Source organism: Thermobia domestica, chromosome 4 (genome assembly GCF_964235325.1).
Source record: "Thermobia domestica chromosome 4, izTheDome1.hap1.1, whole genome shotgun sequence".
Taxonomy (NCBI): domain Eukaryota; kingdom Metazoa; phylum Arthropoda; class Insecta; order Zygentoma; family Lepismatidae; genus Thermobia; species Thermobia domestica.
In genome coordinates, this window is record NC_137457.1 from 296,531,030 (window position 1) to 296,556,796 (window position 25,767).

A 25,767-nucleotide genomic window follows, 5' to 3' on the forward strand; every position below is an offset into this window, starting at 1 on the left:
CCTCCAAACCTCTGTGGCTGGTTGCGTGCCTGTCCAGCTGCCAAATACGTTGCTTGAGTTACTGAATTTTGCAGAGTTCTTTAGAATCATTATTGCTAGGGAAGACGGTAGCTCAGTGGTAAAACGCTTATCTCTGGTGTCAGGTCCCTGGTTCGATCTTCGGCCAAATTAGTTTGTGATAGATAGCATCGTGTACGTGGGGTTTTCTCGAGGTACTCCCGTTTTTTCCCACATTCTCATTCCACCAATTATTCCATCATCGTTCACTTGTGTTAATCATCAGTGTCCCTTACCCTAACGGGTATAAACGTGGGACGTTAAACTTAAAGGTTTTATTTTTTTCTTCTCACTGCTGCTTGCCACAATGTAGAAAGGACTTTTTTCTTCAGTCAAGAATGGACAAACTCAGTATTCAACCTGTTATATTAAGAGAATTGTTGTCAATGTTGAGTGTTAAGGTTAGTGTAAAGGGACAAGTTTTGCCGATAGATGTCGCTACAGTCTTCGTATCTATCCCATGTATTTTTTACCTTTCACGAAAATTTACAATTTCTCTTACAAATTTCAACCTAGAGACTTCAAATTTTTAGAGAAGGAACTTCATAACCTAACGAAGGCAACAATTCGTGCCGATTTTTTATTTAGAATTTTCTTCAGTGTTGAAATGGCTTGATTGTTGAAATGGATACCCAAACCTTTAATAATGGAACTGTTTCAACAGTGAAGAAAATTCTCAAAAAATCGGCACGGATTGTTCTCTTTACTAGGTTATGAAGTTTCTTCTCTAAGAATTTGAAGTTTCTAGGTTGAAATTTGTAGGAGAAATTGTAAATTTTCGTGAAAGGTAAAAAAAATACATGGGAGATATACGAAGACTGTAGTACCATCTATCGGCAAAACTTGGCCCTTTAAACCAACCTTAAAAGGAGATTACCTGAAAGTGTCCTTTTGCAAAGTTTTCATATGGTAACTAATGTTGAATATCATTTTTTTTAAGTAACTGAATTGAAACAATACAATTTAAGATGCAAAATTAAATTGTCACAATACAGGGGCGCACTTACCGCGATCCGCCAGGTCCAGACCACTCCCCCTTCCCCGCGCCCTAAAACTTCATAATACATACATTTGTGTGCTTTCTTAATAAAAAAGAAAGCATTTGTTTTGCATACATTTGTTTAGCAAAGAAATCATTTATATGGCCTAACCATTTGATCTTTCATCTCTACCCTTCCTTTTCTTATGAAAGCAATATAGTTCTATTATTTTTCCTGAGAGTACAGGTGACAGTACTTCAATTACTTATAGTCTTTTCAGGTGCAGAATAACACCGGTTCAATACTACAAACACATAGTGTCTTGTAATATTGGGACCGTCCCAACAAAAATTTCTGGATGCACGACTGGTCACAAAATATATCACTGTAGAAAAACACAAATATTAAATTTTCGAATTTAAATATAGTTACAGCCCTTGTCATATTTTGGAATAATTAAACTGCAATAATCCAGTTTTTAACGTGCACTTAAATCGTCACAATAGTTTTAAATCTATAAACTACATATATGTTAGCATTATTCGTGTGAGACAGCAGTTAGCGACACCTATTAGCGTGACTGTTTATTATTAGGAACTAGCATGACGCGCTGACATTTTTGTCTTCTATTGTGCTCGAGTTATTTGTACATCGCACGACAGTCAAAAATTATCGTGTGAACCGATAATTATCGTACATGTTGGCAACGCTGCTTCAATGCATATTCAATCTCGTCTGTTGTGTTTCCTTCTCTTCCCCTTCAACTTATAGAAAGTGCTTTACATTTGTTTTCCTCTTCTTTTTTTTCGCCGTCTTCTATAATCGTTACAAATGAAGCATATCGCACATACAGAGAATGATATAACACCGTCCGCCTTTACTGGTAGTAAGACTTATGCGGAAGAACGTTCTTTGGTGCACTGTCAGTTAAAGACAGGACATTCATACCATTTTCAGGTCAAACCACTTTTACAAAACAAAACTATGTTGAAACATGTCTATCTTGACCTCAGTTGAATTTACAGGAAATTGTCTGACTTTACACGTTATAGATAAATAAAGCAAAAAAAAAAAAAAAAAAAAAAGATTCGTTCCTTTCTTAAGTGTGTCGAAATGTAGGTCGGAATTAATCTTATTGCTTGAAAACGAATGAAAAAACTAAAGAGACAGAATTGCATTCTATATAAACGGGAGGAAAATTCAGGGACAATACAAACAGGGTCCCAGTACATCATTCTTAGCTTCTATTTCACTTAAGAAGTATGTTAACAGCAGCTAACTGGAAACAACACGCATCTCGATCACCCTCACACTGAACGAAGTCTGGGGGGGAGAGAATGGCTCACTGACAGAGTGCTCACTTCTGGTGTGAATGACTCCTGGTTAGATTAAAATATGAGTTCGTGGCGGTTCTCGAGTTTCTCCAATACCCGCCCACATTAACACAAACACACTAATTAACACAATAATTCTCTTTCATTGATCATGTATCTCCTGTAGCTTACAGGGATGTAAAACAAAGATTTCATTTCACTTACTGAATGATGTTTAAACAATCTTCACAGTTTTAATAGTTCACCAGCTACCCTCTTGTCAGCTTCGTAAGCGAAATGATTAGTCAAGTTATGATTAAGAAAAATGCATACGGAACTATGCTAAGGGACAACGTTTATGTATATGAAAGCGGAGCTCAGAGTTCCCTTGAAACCTGTTAGCAAGTGATATGACTGCCATGCTGTCATTCTCTGTACACTTGCTCGCGCTGTAGTGTGTGCTGAGCCATATCCCTCTACTACACAACATCGCATCAACCCTTAGTTTCATTTGCCTAAGCCACACGCCATCGACTGTGTCCGACACTTTATATTAAATAGGAAACAGCAGCCACATTTACAATTTGATTCTATTATTCAAAAAATCTTACCAATCCGCCTTAGTTTAAAATGTCCTGACTTCTATCCATGAACAATATAAAATATACAAATATGAATAACTTCCGGCTGTTCTTTATTTCAAACCAAATATTAAATTGACCATTATGGTTGAGAGAATGGTTTTTAAAGAAATGGTCTAGTATTTTGGAATAAAACTATGCACGTGTAAGACTATTCTTCACTACTTTACAAAAATTTTTCTTCTTGCCGTGCGAAGCTTGTGAGACTTGACAGTTTGAAACTATAATTAAGTTAAACACTGTATCTAATATTACACAGCAACTACCTTCCCATACAAACTAGTAGAGCCTTTCTATTTCAGATATGCCCCTTCTGGCGCTGCTATCGATATGAGTTCTCGCACCTCCCTCGAAAGAGGAGGGACAAGTTGCTGTGGCTGAGATCTTTCAACTGTTGGATGTGGAAACGTCGCTACAATGAATTATTTTAAGGACTTCGGTGTGTTCTGTCTTGTTAGCCATTCTAGTAGCCTACCATCGTCACTTGTCAAGACCAAACGACTGAATGACAGACAAACTGGCAACACAGCTGAGGTTATTCACTTCTTTTCCCTAAGCAAAGGAAGAGTTTCCTCCGTCAGTGTGTGGCGGGGGTGGAGCCGAAATATGTTTCGCATATTTTCTGAGAGCACACCTGAAATAGAGAGGCTCTAAGAGACTGATTGAAAAAAAGTAGTAAAGTGATTATGAAATGTTTTAAAAGAACTGGGCACATCCTTCCTATCAAAATAGGCCCAGCTCTCAGTTTGAAGAAGTTATTTTTTTGGGTATGCCAAAAACGTTTGTTAGTGGTGGTGCAGTTTCGAGTTCCTTTTCAGCATCAACGCTGTGTAAGATTAAGATCTACAGCTGAACATGGGATTCAAACATGAGCTACCTGGAATCAAACCCCGGTCTCCCGCTTAAACGTGGTAACGCTAACCAACCTGCCACGATGGACCCCAGACTATGCCAACAGAAGCTGACAAATATAACTGGATCTACAGGAAGTGCATTATAACTAGGGATGAGCAAAACCGTTTTTTATAAAAACCGGACACCGGTTACTAGAAAAACCGAAACCCGAAAAACATTTCGGTTTTCTCCGAAACTGGTTTCGGTGAAAACTTTTGAAAAAAAAAACAACAACTATTTATGTGGAAACGGATTCGGTTTCCGGAAAACGAAAAACTATTCTGGTTACAAATAGAACAAGTTTTGGAAAAAAGCGAACGGTTTTGAAGAAAACCGAAACCGCATCCGGTGAAAACCGATAACCGGGTTTGAAGAAACCGATAATCTGTTTCAGTGAAAACTGAACCGGTTTCTGAAGAAAACCGAAATCTGTTTTTGAACATTTTCAAAAAAACTATTTCTGTTTTTCTAAAAACCGAAAACCCGGTTTTTGTGCCCACCACTAATTATAACATGATCAATCATATGACTATTAATTTCATCTTGTTAATCGAAACCCCTTACTATATTAATATCCTGAGTGGGGTTGCTTTGACTACCATTTTATTGCCGCGGAAATACAGGTAGCACATGAAATTCTTACTAGTAACTTGACATAAAACAGGTAACTGGCTATTTATTGTTTCTACGACGATAATCTTTCGCGTTATTAAGGTGTAGAACTGTTTCCGTACTTTTAACGATAGGAGAAAGTACAATACCGTAGTTAGGCTTTATATCAATCTAGTACTTACAACCATGCTAGTACATAATACGCTGGAAACATGCTATTGTGTTGGAAAAAATATTTTACACTTATGAGGACACAAATTACCTTTGGAATAACTTTCATAAGTATAAGCAATTCTTTTGTCACTCATCACTGTTTCACAGTACTAGTTAAAGATAAAAATACATATGTACCACCACCAAAACTCACTTAACCATTTGTTCAGAAAATAAGTTTAATGCCATTGCCAGCAGAAGTATGTATACTTGCTATTTATTTTTATAACTTAAAAATAATGGATAAATTTGAGTCAGCGATTCCAATCCATGGGGAAAATTCCATTTGACGAATTTTCGGAAAGGCATAAAAGGATATTTTCTTTGCTATCGGAAAACTTAATTATAGTGCGGAAGTGGTTTGTGGATTGACTTGTGTGATGCGTCATGTGTGATTCTCAAAAATCATATACCGAGGAACAAAAAAACATATGCTATGCTATTTAAAGAATGAAAATAATGAACGAATGAACGAAAGAATAAAGTAAATAAACTTGAAAGGCTATGAAACGAGAAACCACCACCTAGTTTTAGCATAAGATGTGATTGTGACACTGCACTTCTAAGAATGAAATAAATTTGTTTTCCATTAAACAAAATACTTTTTTACAAACCTGAAAGAACGAAATTTATGGATAAGTCACTCACGTATTGAAAAATAAATATACAATAATTTCATTTTCGTATATTATTATTATTATTATTATTATTATATGAACTGTTTTGCAAATAAGCAACATCGCTTGCCGTTGCATCATACGCACAAGTGATAATTTCAGTGCCCATTTAATTGGCGTTATTGCTTTCATACAATATTCATATACGTGATTTGCGGATTACTTCTTTAGCTATTTGTAATCTTCGTAAATACGAGACAGTAAAATTCAATGATACGGAAATTTTATCTCGATAGCGTCATTTCAAGTTTCGCCGAAGGGGAAGGGGCAAAGTGTCCACTTTATCACTATACTAATTTATTAAAAAAAAAAAAAAGAGCATGTGTTTCTGAAACTCAGGAGAGGCAATCACCTCGCCTGCTCTCCCCAAATGATAGAGTTCCGCGAAAGTTTGTTTTATTTGTAGTTTCTCAGTCTATAGAAAGACATTTCAACGAAAATATCGCTAATTACTACTAGTCCTAGTTATAATTCACCATACTACGGGCATTGGGCATTGGAATCATGGCCCGGAAGACGCGTTTCAACCATAAAAACGAACCACAACGTTTTTAACAGGACTTTATCAATGCTTGTCAATTACTGGGTTAGAAAAAAAAAAACTTTTCCCGATTTTCTCGAAAACTTTGCATGAGGATTTACAGTCATCGATATCATTCTGTTCAGCTCAACGATATCTATTGACTGATCTTTCCTTGCATCTTCGTTGTTTTTTTTCTCTCTCTCTTTCTTTTCAAACGTTAGTAACATTGCAGAATTCTCCACGCTGTTATTGACACATTCGTTTCATATAATGAAGTGGGTTTTTAAGGTTACCTTCCCTAATAGCATTGTTATTATTATTATTATTATTATTATTATTACAGGGTTCCTACTGATCTGGAGCAATTATTACCCTGATTCCTCCCTGACTTTCTCTGATCTTTGGCAGGAAATTCCCTGACTTTCATGACAATGTCGGATGACGTTGACACAGAAATCAGGAATAAGTAACTGCGAATATTTATATATGAGAACATTTATTCTACAGGGACAAATGGTAATCAATTGCTCATACGTACATTCCACTAACCTCGCATAAAAATAGGTATTATAATGGTTAGCTAAGCTGAAATTGGTGTACAATTGTTAAGAGAAAATATATAAAACTTCCCTGACTTTCCCTAATTTCCAGTCTTTTTCCCTGAGCTTCCCTGATCTGCACCATTTCCTCGGACTTCCCAGACTATTATTATTATTATTATTATGTATTCTGCTTTTGGCAGGTCCTGGAACTATTTTTTTTTTTTTTTCTGGAAAGGTTTCTCTCATGTTTCTCGATCTTTAACTTCCTCTTTTAACTCCCAATATTTTTTTATTTTTTTTATTTTTTCAAATCATAGATCAGTTCTACTCTTCCTACTCCTCGCTTCCCTTCTATGGTGGTATGATGAACACAACTTCTTCGCAAGACAACTTCTTCGAAAGATGTTGACTAAAAGTGTCCTCTTTCCTATCCCTCTGACCATTTTATCTTCCTCATCTTTTTCCAACATCACATTTCGACGCTCTCTTAATATTTCTTCTCTAACTTCCGTAGGATCCACGTTTCTGAACTATACAGTCGAATGCTTCATACATAGGACTTGATCAACATCTTCCTTAGTCCAATATTAAGGCTGTTAGTTCAGAGTGGTCTTTTCTTGTTTAATACTTCTTTGGCTATGGCAATTCTTGACCTGATCTCTTTGGCGCAGTAAGCGTCTCGTTAAAATACGTGAGCTCCCTCGTGGCTAAGCGGTTGGCGTACGTGCCTTTGGCATGGAAGACCCGGGTTCGATTTCCGTTGGGTGCTCATGCGGTTCGGATCCCACGTTTAAGCTGTAGTTCCACGTCTCATATAGCCTCGCTTCTGAAAGGGAGGCTAAACTAAACTAAAATCAAATCGTCACAATACTTCCCAGATACTTGAAATTATCGATCTCCTCTCGTTCTCTTTGTTCTCCTCTGACCCGTGAGGATATGTTTCCACGGAATATTCTTATGACTTTCGATTTTTCAACGTTTTCATGGTTTTCAATCTCTCACTGTGGTAAAATAGTAACAAACTACGGAACACTGAATGACACTTTCCTAGACTACTTATATGATAAACTAATAGTGACGCATAGAAAGTTACTAGGAAAGCTAAGCATGCACACAATGAGTACTCACCTATGATCTAACCTCAGTTCCTTCGAAATTAATTATCTGCGTGTTGCGTGAAAAGCAAGATAAAAATACTACTAGATCTTCTCTTAAAACTATCGTGCACGGTATTTTAAAATGTTCCGTGTCGTCTTGAACGAACATACCCGAAGCAACGAAGTTTCTTTATATATACATACATAAACTACCGATGACCACAGAAAATAACTTTTTGCTCTTGAAATCTGACAGATTTTTCAGATGGAAGCTAAGCAGCTATGTTTACGTGTCAAAGAACTGAACTTGGGATCATGTGAGGCAGTCCATTGGAGTTGGTGTGCTTGACCTTAACGACTTCATCAAACACTATCTGTACATTTTCGCTAACATTCTAACGACTCAGCAGGGCAGAACAAGTGTCAATGTACCCAACTCGTATTTCGAAGTGACCAACCATTTGTCACGACACCAGCGTACCTTACAGGGTGTCTAGAAAAATGAAACGAAATCTTTGGGTTTTACGTCCCCGGTTATGCCGATTAGGTTAAAGGAGACGGTGATGATGAGTGATGAGTGAAATGGTAAAATGAAGAAAGTGGGAGGAAACGGGAGAACCGCGAGGAAACCCACGCACACGGTGTTTGTCCACCACAAAGTTCACTTGGTGGGGGCTGGGAACGAACCCGGGACCCCAAGCACCAGAGGTGAACGCTCTACCACTGAGCCACCGCGGCCCCACAGGGTGTCTAGAAATTATTGCTTATCTTCTGTAATTAACGAATGAAGTGCTGCGGACGGAATGAGACGATATAGAGATATCGTGACGAGATACGAGATGGGACAGAGCTCTCGCAATCGAAACAAAAATTGAGTCAACACTTAAGGAACCTTTTAGCGACGAGACCCGAATCTCATATCGTGCGCAATCTTCCCAACCAGATGATGAATACGTTGGAAGATATATAATTAACACATTTCTATCCCGTCGTCATTATTGATGGTTTTCTTAAATGGAATCCGCCATGGTTTCCATTCAATTACTTCCCCAACTATCTTTACAACACTGGGTATGCCAATACCATCTTCCCCCTCCCCCCAACTGGTCCTATACAGAAGTTTTGGCCCCTCACAGCACGTTTTGAAATTGGTGACAAACTGGTAGGCTACTGTGGCTAGGTATTAACAAAGAAAGAACTATAGTAAATTTATTCACGTAATCAATTCTGCAAATTACAGAGAAAGTTTATATTAGTTACAGTAAAATCTGCCTTCAACGGGCCCTTTACTAAACGGAAATATTTCACTGTCCCATGAATTCTGGAATAAAAAACGTGTAAAAGTCCCTTCGTTAAGCGGAAACTGTGTTATGCGGACAATGGAAAGCAAAATAAACCTTTAACGGAAAATTCTGAGTTCCGGACAATAGCATTTAGAAAATTTTTCGACATCCTGTGAGAGGGCAAACATATACATTACAATGTCTGCGATAAATTCTTCGTTCTTTTGTTAAATCTTTCTGGACAGTGTTGACCTTCCTAACCGCTACTCATATTCACCCCGCACAATTTTCGGCTAGTCCTACAGAGCATGTCAGCTGTCAAGTCTTCTTTGTAGGCGTACTTGCCTTCCGCTTGTGTAACGACTACCGAAAACCGACAAAAATGAGGAAAATGACAAAATAAGGTTCTGGAAAAAAGGAATTGAGCAGGAATCATGTGTCGTGAAGACAAGCAGTGAAGGGTTCAGAGGACTTTCAGAATGCAAGAGATTTTTTTTTTTTTTTTTTCTGTCCTGGAGTATACCGCGCAACATTTTGAATGAAGCTCATCCGCAAAACACATGAGACAGTTTCAAAGAATCTTGTGGTGAAACATTTTTGATGAATGAGTTGCTAAACTACCTTTCATAATCTAAGGACATGAAATTGAATTTTATTTTTTAGAAGGAAATGTCTACCTCCATTAAGCGGAAACCTGACTTTAATGAAAATTTTTGCCAGTCCCGCTCGATTCCGCTAAAGACAGGTTTGGCTGTATTAAGAATTATTGAATTATAATATTGAATGAATTCTTATCGTAAACATTACACTCAATCTACTTTATACCAAAACATGTTTCGTTTGTAACTACAGTAGTGTAGAGGGCCGATGCCCGTCTACATCATCTGCATATCAAAATGCAGATGAGGGGCACATTTGCATATGAATATGTAAATAGGATAATTTGTGATTTAATTATTTGCTGAATATTAGCATATTCTGTGCATATTTATTGGATATTATTAGTATTGATGTGTGAAACACCTAGCCTAGTACGTAAATATTAATACAATATTGTAATATATTGTATTTATTTCATTGTGTTTTACTCCATTTATAAGCTTATATAATGTACTAATGGGTTGCATATAATTACATCGTTGTTGCATAATGCATAACTAACAGGGGATGCTGGAAGAAAATGAATATAAAATCAGAGATGAAGGATTAATTAAAGAGGAAATGAGGAGAATCTATAAGTTTCATACTTGATTTTCAGAACGCTTGGATGAGAGCTAGAGCTGAAAAAGTGTTTTTTTTTTTTCTTTCCCGACTGACTGTCGCCTATACTACAGGTTGGGAGGTCTATCTCAACTCAACACGGAAAGAAACACCCAGAATAGAAACTAAATAAGTATTGTATACCCAGGAAGTAGCCTAGAGACTTCCGTTGGTGAATTTACACTGGGTTTGATACAATGTGTTGAAACACGGAGTTCTTATTGTTTAAAATGTCATAAACTTTTTCACGTCTACATGTGAAAATATTGGTTTCTATACGTGTGACTTCCACTGCATCCAGCGTCAGCGTCTCTTCCTCCCCCCTTGTTCACCAAAAACCAGTAACCTGGCTAGCGAGCCTCTTGCTAGGTTCCCAGTAGGCAACACCAATTTGAAAATGTATACTTTAATTTGACTCATTTTATGTGTTTAATATTAATATTTACGTACTAAGCTATAATCGTTCTTGGAAAGACCGCATAAAATTCTGTTTATTTTTAACAACGTGTTTCCCTTATCGAGCAAGACATTTAGATCTTGTTTTGTGAAAATTAAATTATTTACAATGATGTTTCCTTCAATCTCTCTCCAAGAAAGCATGGCTGCATTAGTAAGCAGACGGTTTGAACGACTGCCACAGTAATTGGGTAGAATGCTGCTTCTGGGAGAGATGTCAGTTAATAAATTGTATCAATATGTAATCCTTGTATGTTAAACTTTATTTTTATGTGTAATATCATATGTTTCTGTATTTCATTCATATGTAACTAGCAAAGGAAAACAAAAGTAGGCGGAAATCATACATAGTTTCTGCTGTGAGCAATAAGCTTCCGTGTTGCCCGCTATCAGGGAGGGGCAGCACGTATCAGCCAAGAAAGGTAAAGTTGGCTACGGATGGTAGCTGGAAGAAGGGCATTGACACGGGAGACCACCCGCAATATTCGCCGCAAGGCATGAACCCTTTGTCAAAGGGTGGTGGAAGAAGCGAGTTTCTTCGTTTCCTGTGTTTTGCCCAAAACATATACTCGTTTTCCGTGGAGAACGAGGCAGTTGAAGCTAGACTCGTGTAGTAACAAGAGGTAGTTTTGCAGTGTTAAAGGAAGTCATCCGACTTCCAATACAGAGTTCAAGACCCAGGACGCGGTGAGAACAATTTCGGTTCCCCGGGATTTGTCCTGTGAACTACAGTATCGCGAGTGAGTTGTACAAATTTCCTCGAAGAACATGAAATAGTACAGTGACAAACAGTGTATAACTTAAACTATTCTTAGTTATACGTCAGTGGTGCTATTATATTCAGTGAAAAATGAAGCTTAACATTGAAAGTTAATATTAATTATTCTCCATTCGCTGAGTGCTTAGGACCCTCAGTGGAGATCATTTACCATAAAATCTCTTCACAACCCCAGAGTTAATATGGGACAATTGCAGTTTCCCCAATATGGGAGAAATATATATATCGTTACATATCTCAATTAGAGATATAACGCCAAGGCTAGTAACGCTATTATACTAGGCCTGTCCTTGGACGTTTTAGCACAAGGCTTACAAGTAACCATTTGCTTGTTTGAAATTGGAGCTACTGAACATTCCTTTATAGAATGCTTCACTTTCAGTGTACCTTATCTTCTAGCAGAACATTTTCACGTGGTGGAATGATCATCTTGGAGGAGACTGTGTCAGTGAATTGGAACTTTGAGTACGTCGAGTAACATTTTGGAACAGTGCGTTAGAATTTAAAATTCTCTTTATTTTTTTTATCTTCACTCTGTGGTTTAGGTAACAAATAATAGTGAAATATGTTGCTTCGATATTTTAATACATCTCTCCTCTAGAACTGTTAGAGACGAGAAACTAGATAATTATGAGGAGATAAAAATAATTGTATAAATATTTTCTATAAAAGTTTTTTTTATTTTTAAAGGTCAGACAGACCTTTTCAAGTTATCAGTTTAATCTCATTCATTTATTTTTTTTTAAGTGTGTTAAATATCAAATATATATCAAATAATAAGTTATGTGTTTCATGTGATAGTGTACTAGAAAGGTGAAAAGAATTAGTGTATAATGAGTGATATCATCTCATCTACCATGGTTGAGATGTCTGTTTTCTTCATGGAAAATAAATCTGTCAGCTCTTACCGGAACAACTGTGTATTCAATTGCTGTAGGGTGAGTACCTGCACTAATGTCAATTTTGTTTCAGGAGTGTGATTCAAGGAGACGGTTTCCCCTTGATTGTGTATGTTGACCATCTCTCTGCATGGGGCTCAGAGAGAGAATACTGCCCAAAAGAACAACTAACAACCATGAAATAGTGAGATCATTTACAGGCTGCTACCTGTAAAATTTATATTATAGATTTTTTTTTTTAACATAACTTTGAAACTTATTACAGACTCACTATTTATAGCATCCTTGAACATGGTGGTTATGCAGATGGCCCTGAGATCTGCTGTTCTACAGAAATAATTTATATTTGCTCTACCGAATTCATAAGAGAGTGGCAGCCCTGACAGGAGAGAACCTAATCTCCAAGAGGGAATAAATAACTACGTTTATAATATTTCTGATATTTGCATTTTATGTAAATCTTCAGTTAATTAAATATTCCCAGCCACTCTCCTTCAACATTTTTTTTTTTTTTTTATTTGTGTTGGTGTCGTTAGGTAAATAGTAGCTTCGGCTCTGGCCACCTAGCACCTCACAAAAAGAAGTGGCTACCCAGCTGCAGGGCACGATTCTTCACGCTTCTGCGCCACATAATAAGTGGCGCCTTCAGCGTTAAGGGCAAGAGAGTATAATTCTATATACTCAAATGGTCAACATACGGCTTGTGTTAAATTTCGGTATATGTTGGTTTTATCTCCCCGAAAATTTCCAAGAACGTAGGTGTCTTGTGTTTTGAAATTTGTTTATGTTTGAATATTTTTGTCTTAACATTAAAAGAGAATTCAGTTATTTTGAACTTTGGGGGGAAGAAATCTTGTAAGCCCGTTTGTTGTTTTTCTTAATGGTGATAACGCGAGCACAGGCTCGAAGAGTAAGAAACATGGATAAAGAGTTCGTTTTTGAAGAGTTCGCTCAGAGAGCTGGGGAGCTCTCAGAGGATAGTAATGTTATTGACGCGCAGAGCACTAGCGAGCGTCCCGTCAGCGTTGTGGGAGACGCTGATGCGGCAGAAACCGTTCCACCAGTTCACAGTCGGGAACCGGAAGTACCATTGAGGGAGGAAAGGGAGGTAACCGAAGAATTCAGCAGAAATGAAAATGAGGTTAGCACAGCCAGTAATAAGAGTAGCACCATAGATAATTCAAATAATTTGACTATTGCAGCTATGTTCAGGGAGATTTTGTTAAAACAAGAAGAGAATGTAAGGAAACTAAAGGAGGAATTAAAAGAAGATAATAGAAGCCTAAGGGAGGATTTGAATTTAAAGCTAGTAGAAAGTTCAAAGGGTCTGGAAAAGCTAGAAAAGAAAATAGAGGAAAGCAATAACACATTAGAATCAAGTTATCTGAGACTAGAACAGGCAGTTGAGTCCAGTAATGCTCGTCTTGAACTCCAGATGGAGGCTGTGAGTTCAAGACTGGAGCAAAGTGAGCGTCAGCTGACGGAGCGTCTTGAGCTCACGACTGCAGATCTTAGGGGGGAAATACATCAGGCTAGAGAAGAACTGTCGGCGCGTGTAACCGAAACTTCTAGCAGGATTGACGAAGTTCAAGAGAACGCTTCTAGCTTAGCCAGACAGTTAGACGAGAATTACACAGAACTTGCTGAGAGTGTTAGACAGGTCTCGTCTCGCGTCGAACAGACCACTCTTACCTTAAATAATCAGGTCAGGCGAGTGGAAGTGAATTTCACTTCCCAATTAGCAAGGATCCGAGGGGAACTAGAGCAGGAAACGCCGCTCGATGAGATCAGGTCAGAATGTAACGGCAGCATCCAACAGATGCAAGAGACCGTTCATGACGTGTGTGCTCAGCTCGAGAAGAAGATGGAGGAGTGGAAGAGCTCCATCCAGAAGGAGACCAGTGAGGTGATAGAAGGGAGACTCGCTAACATCTCTGTCTCCGGCACACAGGAAAGGCCAACGTCACCAAATGACATCTCGAGTCGCGATCTGCCTGGTTCTCAACCTGGGAACCTCGCTACTTCCCGCGAGACAGAACCTGTCCCGTCGACGTCTCGCTCATGCAATCATGAGACGAGACAACACCTAGCAACAGCCTTTGGACTAATACACAGGGATGTCACCTTACCAGTGTATTCAGGGAACGAATCTGAGACAGAAACATACAACTTTCTCCAAGATCTCGACCGGTACTTTGAGGTCACTGGGGTACCGGACGAGATGAGGCTCAGCTTCATACCGCGAGCGATCCGTAATACTTGCTACCAATGGTTTCAAGTGAACCGGAACAAGATCCATACATACGATGACTTTGTACACAACTTTAAACAGTGCTATCTTAGTGAGGAGCGACTGGCAAATCTTAGGGCAACGATCCTCACCTCCCACTTCGACACTCGTGTACACAAATCCCCAGCAGAATATCTGCTGGATTTGTTACATAAAAACAGTATTTTAGAGCCGAGGATGTCTGACGCGACATTGTTAAAGGTACTTCCGCGTCATTTCCCGAACTGGCTGTTTAGGGCGATAGTCTCTTCTCGCCCAAAGACAATAGCCGAGCTTCTAAATCTTGTTCAGGAACTGCAGTCGTCGATGACGAATCGCGACCAGTTCTTTCAGGGTAACCAGAGGAAAGGGGTCAACATGCTCCAAGTGAGCATCGGAAACGAGGACAATAACCCCTCTGGCCACAGTGGTAAACACGCTGCTCGTAAAAAGAATAGAACGAGAGAAAACCAGCGTCCTTACCAGAGAAAGAGACAGCAAACCACGAACCAAAACAACAACCACCAGCGATCCCCACCTCGCCACCAGAGCAGCGGAAGTGGGTCGTCTGGCTGGTCACGTGGGGGGAACTCCCACTCCTCTCACAACAACAACGTTCGTGGAGCCCGAGGTAGGAGGGGAGGGATGCGCCAAACGGATAGACAGCAGGGAAATTCTTTCCGTCACGAGGACCAGGAAATCCAGCTGTTGGAGCACTATGACCGAGCACCTCCTCCTACCAGTCAGAATCATAACATGACCAGGAATAACCAATCCTCTTCTTCTGCTCCCAGAGAATGAGGATTGTCCGCATGTACTTTGGACAACGGTAGGATGACTATGGAGAACACGAGTACATCTGAGTTGACAAATAAAAATTCCAAGTATGTGCGTAACTTAGAAGAAAATGTAGAAAATATTCATTTATATGATAATACGTGTGAAACCGCAGTGAAAGAGATTTTTGACAATGTAGTAGAAAAAGAAGAAGAAAATTGTAATATTTGTTCAGATATAATAGCAAAGAAGCATTTTAGTGAAGGCATGTTCAAAAATAAGTTAACCTTGTTAAGTAGGACAGGAGAACACATCGATTTAGATAGGGCTGTATATGAAGAGGCCAATGGCATTTTTAAGAATTTATTCGATTCAAGTGATGAAGAACTACCCAGTAATAACGTCATCTCACTACCAGAGATTAATGTACTTTTGTTTGGAAAGGAAGTTAATTCATTATTAGATACAGGAGCTACTTGTTCTGCTATCTCTAAAGAAATTTGGGACTCCGTCTCAAATAGCCACCCCACACCCGCATTTTTGAGTGCTAAGAATATACGGGTTACGTCTGCTTTCGGAAGTAAATCAGCGACGATCATAGGCCAGACGCTGTTAGTCATTCAGATACATGGGAAGGAATTTCATACATTAGGCATCATTATATCAGATCTGAATAGATCTTTGATTTTAGGTTCCAACTTCTTTACAGAATCTCGTGCCGTGTTAGATTATGATACTGGCCTTCTACATCTCAAACATCCTCATGATGTAGAAGTCAAATTTAGATCTGTAGAATGCGAGACTGAGGATCTAGTAGTTCGATGTTTAGAATTGAATGGTGAGTGCGAGAAACCATATAGTTTCATTGAAGAGTTAGATAATTTTGAGTGTAATTTTTCCCCGTCAGATGAAGGACGGAAGGCCATACGGGTTAGCGCACAGGATGAGCATAAGACCTGCAGAGAAAAGGCTGCTCGCGCCCCGAACTTGGATGATGGGAGATTCCCAAGTGCCCAAGTAATGGCAGTTCATGTTTTCCCACCAGAAGAGTGGCGTAAAGTGAACACACGTGCCTCCCATTCAGATATAGAAGATTTTGTCGCGAACTACTCAGATCTCTCAGCCTCACAAAGAGAGAGTTTGAAAGCTGTTCTTTTAAAGCACCAGGCGCTTTTTGATATCAAGCCAGGTTGCATAACTAACTACGAGCACGAGGTTGGAGTAACGGACGAACGTCCTATAAAAACTAAATTGTATCCTTACCCGAAGAAATTCAGAAATTTAGTATCGAATGAAATTTCGCGTTGGGAGGCCTGGGGTGTGATCAAAAAGATGCCTACTGCTTTTATAAACCCTCTGGTAGTGACACCTAAGAGCGATGGACGTATTCGTGTCTGTATAGATGGCCGAGCTCTGGCTAAAATTTCAGGGGATCTCTCTGACAGACCTATGCCACCCCTATCTGTTCTCCAAGATATTTGCGACAACTCTTGGTTCAGCTGCGTGGATGCAACTGAGATGTTTTTACAAATTAAGGTCAAGGAAAGTGACCAGAAGTATCTTGGGTTCCTACATGAAGGCATTTCATATGTTTTTCAAAAACTACCGTTTGGGACAAAACAGAGCCTTGCTTCTTGCGTAAGAGCATTAGATATGATAATTGGATCAGAAGCTAGAGAGTACTGCGGCGCTTATGTAGATGATTTAATTCTAGCCGACAGGAGCTTCGAAGATCATTTGGTACACCTCGACAGAGTGTTGGGTTTACTCACTGCGGGCGGCCTAACTCTCAGGCTGAAAAAGTGTAATTTTGCGAGAAAATCACTTAACATACTTGGTTTCCATCTTTCGCAATCCGGTATCGGCAAAGATCCGGCGAAAGTGAAGGTGGTGTTGGATAATAGAACACCACAGAACATAAAGGAACTGCGTTCCTTCACTGTCAACTACAATCTAATAGATGTTCCAGCTAGAAAACTCAGAAGTTCTCCATCCGTTGTTCCCAACTAACACAGAAGAAGAAGAAGAGAGAGAAAAACATTCACACAGTGATAGCATCACGCAACCGGAAGTGACAACTAGTGTATATAGTGATAGTGTTAGTGTATATTTCAGTGTATGAGTGTGAGTGTATGTATTGGGAACTTATGTCATTTATATTCATGTAATTCAGGGAACACTGAATTCTCTTATTTAGCTTTTGATTATTGTTTTGCATTTATTATGTTTATTGTGTGTTTAACAGTGTTTTATATTGTTTTTTTTTTTTAACCTTGGATGTATTGTGAAATTCTAATATTTCAGGAACGAAAATGTGCCCTCCGTATGATCTACGTCCTGTACTAGAAAGTACAGCACCTAGAATCATAGGGGGGAAATTTATGTAGAGGGCCGATGCCCGTCTACATCATCTGCATATCAAAATGCAGATGAGGGGCACATTTGCATATGAATATGTAAATAGGATAATTTGTGATTTAATTATTTGCTGAATATTAGCATATTCTGTGCATATTTATTGGATATTATTAGTATTGATGTGTGAAACACCTAGCCTAGTACGTAAATATTAATACAATATTGTAATATATTGTATTTATTTCATTGTGTTTTACTCCATTTATAAGCTTATATAATGTACTAATGGGTTGCATATAATTACATCGTTGTTGCATAATGCATAACTAACAGGGGATGCTGGAAGAAAATGAATATAAAATCAGAGATGAAGGATTAATTAAAGAGGAAATGAGGAGAATCTATAAGTTTCATACTTGATTTTCAGAACGCTTGGATGAGAGCTAGAGCTGAAAAAGTGTTTTTTTTTTTTTCTTTCCCGACTGACTGTCGCCTATACTACAGGTTGGGAGGTCTATCTCAACTCAACACGGAAAGAAACACCCAGAATAGAAACTAAATAAGTATTGTATACCCAGGAAGTAGCCTAGAGACTTCCGTTGGTGAATTTACACTGGGTTTGATACAATGTGTTGAAACACGGAGTTCTTATTGTTTAAAATGTCATAAACTTTTTCACGTCTACATGTGAAAATATTGGTTTCTATACGTGTGACTTCCACTGCATCCAGCGTCAGCGTCTCTTCCTCCCCCCTTGTTCACCAAAAACCAGTAACCTGGCTAGCGAGCCTCTTGCTAGGTTCCCAGTAGGCAACACCAATTTGAAAATGTATACTTTAATTTGACTCATTTTATGTGTTTAATATTAATATTTACGTACTAAGCTATAATCGTTCTTGGAAAGACCGCATAAAATTCTGTTTATTTTTAACAACGTGTTTCCCTTATCGAGCAAGACATTTAGATCTTGTTTTGTGAAAATTAAATTATTTACAATGATGTTTCCTTCAATCTCTCTCCAAGAAAGCATGGCTGCATTAGTAAGCAGACGGTTTGAACGACTGCCACAGTAATTGGGTAGAATGCTGCTTCTGGGAGAGATGTCAGTTAATAAATTGTATCAATATGTAATCCTTGTATGTTAAACTTTATTTTTATGTGTAATATCATATGTTTCTGTATTTCATTCATATGTAACTAGCAAAGGAAAACAAAAGTAGGCGGAAATCATACATAGTTTCTGCTGTGAGCAATAAGCTTCCGTGTTGTCCGCTATCAGGGAGGGGCAGCACGTATCAGCCAAGAAAGGTAAAGTTGGCTACGGATGGTAGCTGGAAGAAGGGCATTGACACGGGAGACCACCCGCAATATTCGCCGCAAGGCATGAACCCTTTGTCAAAGGGTGGTGGAAGAAGCGAGTTTCTTCGTTTCCTGTGTTTTGCCCAAAACATATACTCGTTTTCCGTGGAGAACGAGGCAGTTGAAGCTAGACTCGTGTAGTAACAAGAGGTAGTTTTGCAGTGTTAAAGGAAGTCATCCGACTTCCAATACAGAGTTCAAGACCCAGGACGCGGTGAGAACAATTTCGGTTCCCCGGGATTTGTCCTGTGAACTACAGTATCGCGAGTGAGTTGTACAAATTTCCTCGAAGAACATGAAATAGTACAGTGACAAACAGTGTATAACTTAAACTATTCTTAGTTATACGTCAGTGGTGCTATTATATTCAGTGAAAAATGAAGCTTAACATTGAAAGTTAATATTAATTATTCTCCATTCGCTGAGTGCTTAGGACCCTCAGTGGAGATCATTTACCATAAAATCTCTTCACAACCCCAGAGTTAATATGGGACAATTGCAGTTTCCCCAATATGGGAGAAATATATATATCGTTACATATCTCAATTAGAGATATAACGCCAAGGCTAGTAACGCTATTATACTAGGCCTGTCCTTGGACGTTTTAGCACAAGGCTTACAAGTAACCATTTGCTTGTTTGAAATTGGAGCTACTGAACATTCCTTTATAGAATGCTTCACTTTCAGTGTACCTTATCTTCTAGCAGAACATTTTCACGTGGTGGAATGATCATCTTGGAGGAGACTGTGTCAGTGAATTGGAACTTTGAGTACGTCGAGTAACATTTTGGAACAGTGCGTTAGAATTTAAAATTCTCTTTATTTTTTTTATCTTCACTCTGTGGTTTAGGTAACAAATAATAGTGAAATATGTTGCTTCGATATTTTAATACATCTCTCCTCTAGAACTGTTAGAGACGAGAAACTAGATAATTATGAGGAGATAAAAATAATTGTATAAATATTTTCTATAAAAGTTTTTTTTATTTTTAAAGGTCAGACAGACCTTTTCAAGTTATCAGTTTAATCTCATTCATTTATTTTTTTTTTAAGTGTGTTAAATATCAAATATATATCAAATAATAAGTTATGTGTTTCATGTGATAGTGTACTAGAAAGGTGAAAAGAATTAGTGTATAATGAGTGATATCATCTCATCTACCATGGTTGAGATGTCTGTTTTCTTCATGGAAAATAAATCTGTCAGCTCTTACCGGAACAACTGTGTATTCAATTGCTGTAGGGTGAGTACCTGCACTAATGTCAATTTTGTTTCAGGAGTGTGATTCAAGGAGACGGTTTCCCCTTGATTGTGTATGTTGACCATCTCTCTGCATGGGGCTCAGAGAGAGAATACTGCCCAAAAGAACAACTAACAACCATGAAATAGTGAGATCATTTACAGGCTGCTACCTGTAAAATTTATATTATAGATTTTTTTTTTTTAACATAACTTTGAAACTTATTACAGACTCACTATTTATAGCATCCTTGAACATGGTGGTTATGCAGATGGCCCTGAGATCTGCTGTTCTACAGAAATAATTTATATTTGCTCTACCGAATTCATAAGAGAGTGGCAGCCCTGACAGGAGAGAACCTAATCTCCAAGAGGGAATAAATAACTACGTTTATAATATTTCTGATATTTGCATTTTATGTAAATCTTCAGTTAATTAAATATTCCCAGCCACTCTCCTTCAACATTTTTTTTTTTATTTGTGTTGGTGTCGTTAGGTAAATAGTAGCTTCGGCTCTGGCCACCTAGCACCTCACAGTAGGGCTTCTTCGTGGCTAAGCGGTTCGCGTACGCGCCTCTCGTGTGGAAAACCCAGGTTAGATTCCCGGTGGAAGCTCATGTGGTTTGGATTCCACGTTAAGCTGTACTTCCGTCTCATATAGCCTTGCAGCTGAAATGGACGCTAAACTAAATAATTAAATTAAATCACTTGTAACTACAGTACACCGAGAAATCCGTGCACTGAATCACCCTACCTCCTACATCCCCACCCATGTTCCTAGATCCTCATAGAGCATGCAGTATTTAATCAAGGATCGTTAATTATCTGTATGAAAAGCAAAATAAACAATACGACTATACACAATATTATACACAAACACAAAACAAGCGCCCCATCTTACTCCCTTACTATTATTATTATTATTATTATTATTATTATTATTATTATTATTATTATTTCACTATTCAAGTGCCTTCATTCAAATTCGAAATGAAATATAAGAAAAAACGGGACCACAACGAGAAAACCCATGGACACGATGTTGTTTATTATAAACTCCATGTCCTGACATCAAATCAGAGATTTCTCACACCAGGCGTGAGTGCAAGCCATTTAAAGAGCATTAGGGTTGGATTGGATTGAATTTGGGGTTTAGCGTCCCTTTCAGAAGAAACGGTATACGGCACGTCAACCTACAGCTTAACATGGGATCCAAACCTCACGAGTTCTCGCCAGTTAAAGAACACTAAAAATATAACGAAACCTCTCAATAACGAACAACGATGGGACAGGATAATTTGTCCGCAAATGAGGGGTGTTCTTCAAAGGAAGGATACATAAATTTAGATTACTCATAACTCAAGTTGTAATTGTATGCAGTTTAAATACATTACTTAAAACTATCTATATAGGCTACTCTCGAAATGCTGTAATCAGCGTTCAAATTACTGCAAAGGTGTTTTATTGGTGTGAATATTATATATATAATTTTCTTCTCAATTACAAGTTATATTTCAATATTCGCATACTGCCTGTATGGAAAGTGAAAGTGACCTAATAAGAATATGCAAAATTATTATTATTAAATACTGAAAATTTAGACAGCTAACCAATCATGACAGTTTATGCGTTTCTTGGAGGAAAAACTGCAGTAGTTATCTACCACGTAATCCTGCTAACAGTGTAAATTAGGAAGCATATTTCTGGGCCTTCAGCACCTATGGCCTTTAAGTCCATCACGTCTGAAGCATGATGTCTCTCGACCATTATACTATCCGGGGAAGGAAAGAAGCGCCCTGGGAGACCTGCATATTAGGTACCATATCAGCATTTGCCTGGTGCGATTGAGGAAACCCCAGGAAAAACCTCACTCAGGATTGCTGGCTTGAAAAGGCTTTTACATCTGCTCAACCATGTGTCCCGGCGGGGAATCGAACCCGGGACTGCTTCTGCAGACACTAGTTTCTGATTGTAGAATTTTGTAACTCGTGGATTAGTTAGAATCAGTTAAAGACGTATTTTGAAATTGCAGCAAGTATTTTCAGTACTAAATACACGGGCTGAGAATAATTCATGTCTGCTATGAAGAGGTTACTAGGGTCTTTCTAGTTCAAGTGTGCCCTCGGAAAATATATGAAACATACGAATCCTTCGGCGCCAGCCCCGCTGCCCTCTTACGGAGGAATTCTTCCCTTTGCTTTGGGGAAAGAACCCAGTCCGTATCCAATTATTGAAGGATCTCGGCCACAGCAACTTGTCGCTCCTTTTTCGGGGGAGGTACGGGAAAACCTACATCGACAGCAGTGCCAGAAGAGGCATAATTCAAATATAAAGGCTCTAAGACGCTGAAGCGAAAAGAGGACTGTCCATGTCCGTATCGCAGGTGGTCGTCTTCCACAATACGCATTTTTTTTTTTTTTAAACCGGGACAAAAAGATTGTCCGCAGGAGGTCTCTTATGAGGTTTCACTGTATAGAGAGGAAATGCTGTTAGATGAACTAAATTGTTTTGAAGATCCTTCGTATAGTGTATAAGTATCTAACAATGTAAAAGAAAAAAAAAAATATCAAAATTTCTAGTCCATAAGGAAAGGTTTGGAAACAGGTATTGGCTTGTTTCATAGCAGTTTGTAGATACTACCCCATTTTTATATTTGTGTTTTCCTGCATTGTTATTCAATAAAATTAACAAAAAAATAAAAACAAAACAGGGAGATAAACAGTGGCACTGTATCCCCCGTAACCCTGAAAGAAACGTTAATTGCTACTGCTAAATAAATAAATACACAAAAACTTCCTTGTAGTTTCGAAATGTTATCAGCCATGCTAGTAATTTCTATTACCACGTTAACACCTAAGTTTGGTAAAAGATCCTGAAAATAATTCTTCATTTCGAAGCAAATCATACCTAAACATCTTTTTACCTTGAGTAATGCAGCTGCAAGTATATTTAAAGTGTTTATTTTCGATCTGTTATTGAATCATTCATACAGAACGTAAACTTGATCCAGAAAAAAGAATGACACAGATGTTAATTGCTTACATTATAAAGCGTTCCAGTAAATTCTCCTCACCACTTCACATAAATAGACGAATGACTTCATTCATTTTACTAGCTATGCTCGTTGCCAAAAAATGCGAGTTCTGCTCAATGATTTATTGCTGTGTCATCTTGGAAGGGGAGAAAATACAGAGCACAAGATAAAACGGGACTAGGTCAATTCAACAGAAAACACTAATGAGAATGAAATGTTTTTCAGCTGCTCCAAAAAGAATTTATTATTCCAATTGTGTTAAGGACAACCTTACAATTCAACAAGCATTTCTTTCAATCAAGCTATTTTAAAAGAGGACTGAATTGGTTCACTGGGTGTTTTAAATATTTAATTCTACTAGTAATAAATATGCAATTAGACGTCCTAGCAATATGAGTTTAAGTTAAAGGAATGAGTCATTATGGAAGAATTAGTCTAACATGAAAATATTTAAAAAAAAAAAAAAAAACTGAGGACACAAGGTTGTCCATCACACTAGCCTGGGATCGAACCAGGGATCCTCGCACCAGAAATAATGTCTATCACTAAGCGTGTAACAGCAGTGATGTGATTCTGTAATCAGTTCTCTTGAAGGCTAGATAATGTGGTGGGGAATAGTGTATAAAAAACTTAAGAGCCTGACTTACTAAAAATACAATATTTACCATTTTTATTTTGCTTGTTTTTCACAAGTGAAAAGGAGATAATGAAATGCAACTTACCATAATTATAGATAATGTTTTTCTACCACAGAAAATTATTATGAACCTGAAGAATTTTCAAACAACTCCCCCAAAATCTACGTTCAGAGAGACTAGAGGAACGAATTCAACTGCATTTGATTACGTATCATGTCTTGGTATCCTGTGAACTACTTTTTAAATAACATTATTATTTAATTTTAATAACTCTATGTTAAAACTATTTTAGGCTGAGTATCTCCCCCAATCTTGCACATATAAGATTTACAGTGTGTTACTTTACAAAATGTAGCTGAGCTAGGGACAGCTACCGAAGGGAGTTAGAAGCCCCTAGGGCCCTTGTACTTCTATCTTTATCACAATTTAGACAAAAACAAGGTACTCGGTTCTGGAAGTATGAAACGAGAGATACTAAATGCCATCCGTATTTTATTACAAACTAAATACAATTATGGTAATAGTTAAGAACAGCTACTTCTCATCTCCCGTGCACGAGGATACATCTTACTGTTGCACTACCTAAACACCCTAAGTACAAGGGCAAGAACTCAGTCTATTACCTGCTTTTTAGCATCCTAGATAGTCAATGAATAATTCCTGAAAGTATGGCGTTTCTCGTCCTTCCCTAAATGGGAAGTACGGCTCCTTAACTATAACCAAAACATGCAAAACAAAAAGGTAAATTTTGTATTATTTTTAGTTGTCAGACTCTTAAGATGTATTATGGTGCACATGTCAACTGCACCAGGTTCGAAACCTCGCTTATGGTTCGGAACTCACGTTAATAATACGCTTTACTCTTCATAACCTCGGTGTTGCATACATAAGGACATAAAACAGAGAATCAGAACTACCACTAAGCCAATGTGACTATAGAAAAAAAAATCAAAATAATTACCTTACCTCGATTCCTCGATTATATTGTCCAATTAAATTCAACACACCGTAACTCACTAAATCACTTTACACTTTCACGAAACGGTGGGAATTCGTTGCAAAACTTTTCACTACAAATTTCCAACACAGCTACACAAGCCGAAAGTACGAACAAATAATGATTAATATTTTAAAATTTACTGAACGTTATCTGTACGCTATCTACTGGACTTACGAACAAACGAACTCGCAAGCTATACCGCTACCCATGATACAAGTGTGGCTACTAACGAATGGTTAATGTCCTCATCACGTCTGTTTCCTTTCACAACACACCTGCAACTATGACTCGTGCTCTAAGAATGCATTCGCCCTTTACACATGTACAGCTTTCCGCAACACATGTTTCATTAGATTAAATTCTCTAAATACACACCCACTCACACAAACACTCATTGACAAGTTCTAAAAATATTTACCGATGTATCCTATTTGAAGAAAAAACAGTTTGAAATGAATACAATTGTATTACTCAGCAGTGACATTAATTCAACGGTGACACCTAGCTTACATTTTTTACCATGAAAATTAACATACAATGGTTTGGCGTTAAGATCAAAACAGAAGCAGTAGTTAACTGAAATATTTATCAATTAGGTCTGATGACATTTTGGCCTCACAGATTAAGAAGTCAACATTAACAAACAAGTTTCCGCCCAAAACATATACAGATAGTACTGTACAGTCACTTATTAAAAATAGCTCTGTTCTCACAATGGTATATCAAGTTATGCGATACGAGTTATCTTAAATGCACATTACCTGCATCTGTAAACCAAATACTGCAAGAACATAATCTGACCACTGAGAAAAACCGAAACCAGAATCCCATTTGGTTTGGGATGTTCTATCGTTATCACGGTCAGT

General features: G+C 38.0%; 1 protein-coding gene across 7 annotated transcripts in view; it reads right to left on the reverse strand.

The window, feature by feature from the left end:
- LOC145684212 (E3 ubiquitin-protein ligase RNF19A-like) overlaps window positions 1-25,767 on the reverse strand; it is a 278,535-nt gene that overhangs the window by 141,636 nt on the left and 111,132 nt on the right. Inside the window, exon 1 of one of the 7 annotated variants that reach the window (XM_081756284.1) lies at window positions 24,868-25,111. The exons of 5 other annotated variants lie outside the window; for them this stretch is intronic. The gene's annotated coding sequence lies outside the window, so the exon portion shown is untranslated. Of the gene's footprint in view, window positions 1-24,862; window positions 25,112-25,767 lie in introns of those variants that run through there. One more of the 7 variants, XM_081756285.1, reaches the window with a different exon arrangement.